The sequence below is a fragment of the Chaetodon trifascialis genome, chromosome 15 (genome assembly GCF_039877785.1).
Source record: "Chaetodon trifascialis isolate fChaTrf1 chromosome 15, fChaTrf1.hap1, whole genome shotgun sequence".
Taxonomy (NCBI): domain Eukaryota; kingdom Metazoa; phylum Chordata; class Actinopteri; order Chaetodontiformes; family Chaetodontidae; genus Chaetodon; species Chaetodon trifascialis.
In genome coordinates this window covers 1,785,963-1,790,000 of record NC_092070.1, presented here as the reverse complement: position 1 = coordinate 1,790,000, position 4,038 = coordinate 1,785,963, and positions in this window count along the sequence as shown.

Here is a 4,038-nt window from a genome sequence, read left to right as displayed (position 1 = left end):
TTTTACCTTTAGTTTAAGTTTTTTGTAGATTTAAGTTTTCATGAGATTTTTTGACCAGTTGGACCCTTGATAAAGATCTTACTGTTCATGTTCAAATCCAGTCGGTCAAGAGTTATGAGTTGTTCTAGATCTGTTCTAGATTCTCATGTAGTCCCTATGACAAATAAAGCAGGTCCAATAGATGTTTGCATAATAATAAAAAGCAACAATAAAAAAACAAAAAAATGTACAAAAAAAAAAACCAGTCCAGCACATATAACATAAAGGAGACGTAGCCCTGTATTAGCCTAGTAAAACATCATCACCATTATCAGTCATTAGTTAAAGCTCAATGTAGCACCTCATCTCTGATATAACAGCATAGGTTTGAGAACAAGTTCGGAATTAGGTTTGTAATGGTGATAGACTAGTGGTAGTCAGAAACAGCTGAGTTGGTAAGAGCAAAGGGCAGAATGAGAGAGGAGATTCGATCGAGATGAAGACTGCAAAGTGGCTGAAAGTGGAGATGAGCTCAGACATGCCAAAGACATTTCTTCTGTCTTAGTTTGGACCACTGACTGCCTACATTCACCCACTTGACCTATTTAGTTATCTACTGCTACTGTTTAATTCCTCCTCCCCATACATTCTTAAAGAAAACATGTACGTTATTATCAGTTTGGAAAATAACTGATGCATATGTGACACTGTGCCTATCTGCTTTAGCTTGGGGCAGAGTAAAGACCTGAGTAAAGACCCTAAAACGGAACCTCATTTAACTATAACTTCCCTAGGAAAAAGAATTTGTGTTATTTAAGGTGTCAGATAGGGTATTGTGAGGTGAAGAGATGACAGGAAATGCACTGCATCAGCCCATTCAACAACTAGATCTGAATTCCCCAGCAGGATTCATTTGCCCCCCTGAATCTGATCCAGTGCTACATCCAACCCAAGCTCTTTCCATGTAAGGATAGTCTAAAGTGGGAAATCACTTTCCTTGATAAAGTTACCTCAGGGGACTGGTGTGTGTGTGTGTGTGTGTGTGTGTGTGTGTGTGTGTGTGTGTGTGTGTGTGTGTGTGTGTGTGTGTGTGTGTGTGTGTGTGTATGCTTGTATGCACGGGGGTGTGTTGAGTTAGAAGGTAGTTCAAGATAATTTAAAACTGTAAGTTTGTGCCAGAGGAAAATGAGCACTGATACTTTTGTACATTTGATTTGTGCTGGGTCTGCACCAGTGCACACTCGTCTTGGATATAGCCACATGCTCAGACTTTAAAGTTCACCAAAACTAAATCACCAAACTAACTGCCGGCCAAATAAAGTATACAACCATAAATAGTGTTAGACAGTCACCCAATGCTGTGAAACAAAGCTTGTCATTATTTTTTTCCCTCTGACCTTACTGTAGTTGTTTCTGTTGCTCGCTGCTTAGACATACATGCTTTTCCACTGTGCCCTCACAACAGAGACTAACCATGCCAAGCCGTCACACTGTGGTAAAGCTTGGGAGTCACCAAACACAAAATGTACAACAAGCAAATGACTTGTGTTGTTACACTGCACTGGCAGGCCTTCTCCTCTGTGGGCATGAGCACACTGTCCACAGCCATCAACCTGTACATAGCGCTGCACTCAGCAGCGGCTGGCCCATAGGGGGCGCTGGGGCTCTGCCCCACCACCTGTGGAGGGGGAAGATATTTTTTGCATTTTATTTTAATTAATGTCAGTTTTACTTAATAGCGTGTGTGTGTGTGTGTGTGTGTGTGTGTGTGTGTGTGTGTGTGTGTGTGTGTGTCTACATGCAATTTAAACCATTTAAACAACATTTCCACTAACTGACACACATTAAACAGTGAATTTCCACTGACAGACAGTGTATCATTGTCTCATGGGGTGCTCGGCAAAACGCCCCTGACTTGCAGCTAAATAGCCAATCCGGTTATGGTTGCTAGGGAAAAATTCTGAATAATTGGCCTATCAACATCGCCAAATTTAATGCGCGTGGGGCGCTGGAAATGTTGCCCCAAGTGAGGAGCCAGCAATAGGTTTTTTCGTAGTGTGACTCCCAGACTCTGTCCTACAGGGGAAAAAAAATACGGCGACGAGGAAGAGCGATGGCGGTAAGAACTGGAGGTCAAGAGCAGCTTCCACCAAATTCAGTGAAATCATCATTAATGTACCCTTTTGCGAGACGGACAACGGAGGAAAAACTTCTCGTTAAGGAGCTGGGACCCGACAAGCCTGAAATCAACATTTACCAGCAAACCAAGGAGAAAGATAAATTGTACAAACAGAGTTTTTGTCGGAGCTGGTTCAACTGTAAGACGTGGCTGGCAGGTTGTGGTGCAGCCTATGTACTTTTCTGTTTCCCCTGTATCCTCTTCAGAAGTTTCAAATGTGATTCGACTTGGACAAAGACTGGACTAGTTGACTTAAAGCACCTCTCTGAATGGATCAAGAAGCATGAGAGATCCAAAGTTCACATGGAAAACTGCGTAAAGCTAGCTGTGTTCGGAAAGATTAGCATAGCAACACAGCTAGATGATGGGCACTGCATTGCTGTAAGAAGGCACAATGAAGCGGTAGATAAAAACCGTATGTAATAATAATATAGTTTTGGAGACTGCTTTGTTGATTCTTTCAGGCTGTGACATGCAATGACAAATTTTGCTGCTTCTATGGCACTGATGCTGTTTTCTCCAAGTAAATGTTGCATTTTTTCTTGAATAGAGAGGGTGTTAAAATCATATGTTTATGTTTAATTTTTGAACTTGGTTCTTAATTCTTTGTATATGTTATATTTTAATAGGAAATGTTCTGTTTCATTCTCTCTTCATATAATAACTCAACCCACACTCACCTTAGACACTTCCCCCTCCACTCACTCACTCACTCACTCACTCACTCACTCACTCACTCACTCACTCACTCACTCACTCACAGTTGATTTGTATAGATTCAGCTGAAATCATACCCTTGTTGTGAATTTATCCCTTGATTGTATTGTATAGTATTTAAGAAGAAGAAGAAGAAGAAGAATTTCCTTTATTCGTCACATTTTACACACAACATGCAGTTGAGGAGGAAACTGTACACTCCATGCATATGTGAAATTCCATCCCGCTATTTGACCCATCCATGGTCAGTCCTTCCTCCACGGCAGACCAGGAGCGGTGGGCTGCCAGTCGACCAGCGCCGGGGACCAGTTCCTTTTCATCACCATTGGTCAGGTGGTGATCTTCTTGCATGTTTTTAGTGGGGGTATTTTTTATGGAGGATACCCCAGGTGAACACGGGGAGAACATGCAAACTCCACACAGAAAGGCCCCTTATTTTTCCTCAAGCAGCAGGCACCAAAGGCATGGTGGAGGACACGCCCAGCACCCACAGCGAGATTCGAACCGGGGACCTTCTAGCTGTGAGGCGACAGTGCCACCACTTTATGCTACCATTTGATAGCATAAAGTCTAATATAGCTGTAAATTGTTACTTTTTCTTTGAAACTGTGAAACTAAATTATTAATGTGGAACTGTCGTCATTTTCCAACTGTTCATTTGAATGCTTATGCTAGATTAGGCAGGGAAACCTGATGGCACACCAGCCCCACCAAGAATTTTTTTCACCAGCCGCCACTGGCTGCACTGTTTACCTTAGTTTCAAATGTACATCAACACTGTAGCAGGTTCCGCAGACAAATCTACAGTAATAATATTTAAACCAAGTATTCTGTCCTGGATAACACGTCAGGTGTCTTTAGAAAGATAGCGAACACAGAAGACTCCATAGACTTGATTCCAATTCAAGGGTTTACTGAAAACTTGCTTGTCTGTTTATAGTCTGTTTGTATTTTGTAAAACTGCAATACAGTAAACACAGTATGTTACAATTATATCAAATTAAATATATGCAGCAACACTGGTTAGACTTACACTTTCCTTTCTTCCTTTACCAGGTTATGCGTTGGCCAAGTGCCCACACAATATCAACTTATTAAACACATCTCTTTCTTTACAGGATGTTCTGACAGGCAGATGACAAATAAACACATTAAACAATCAT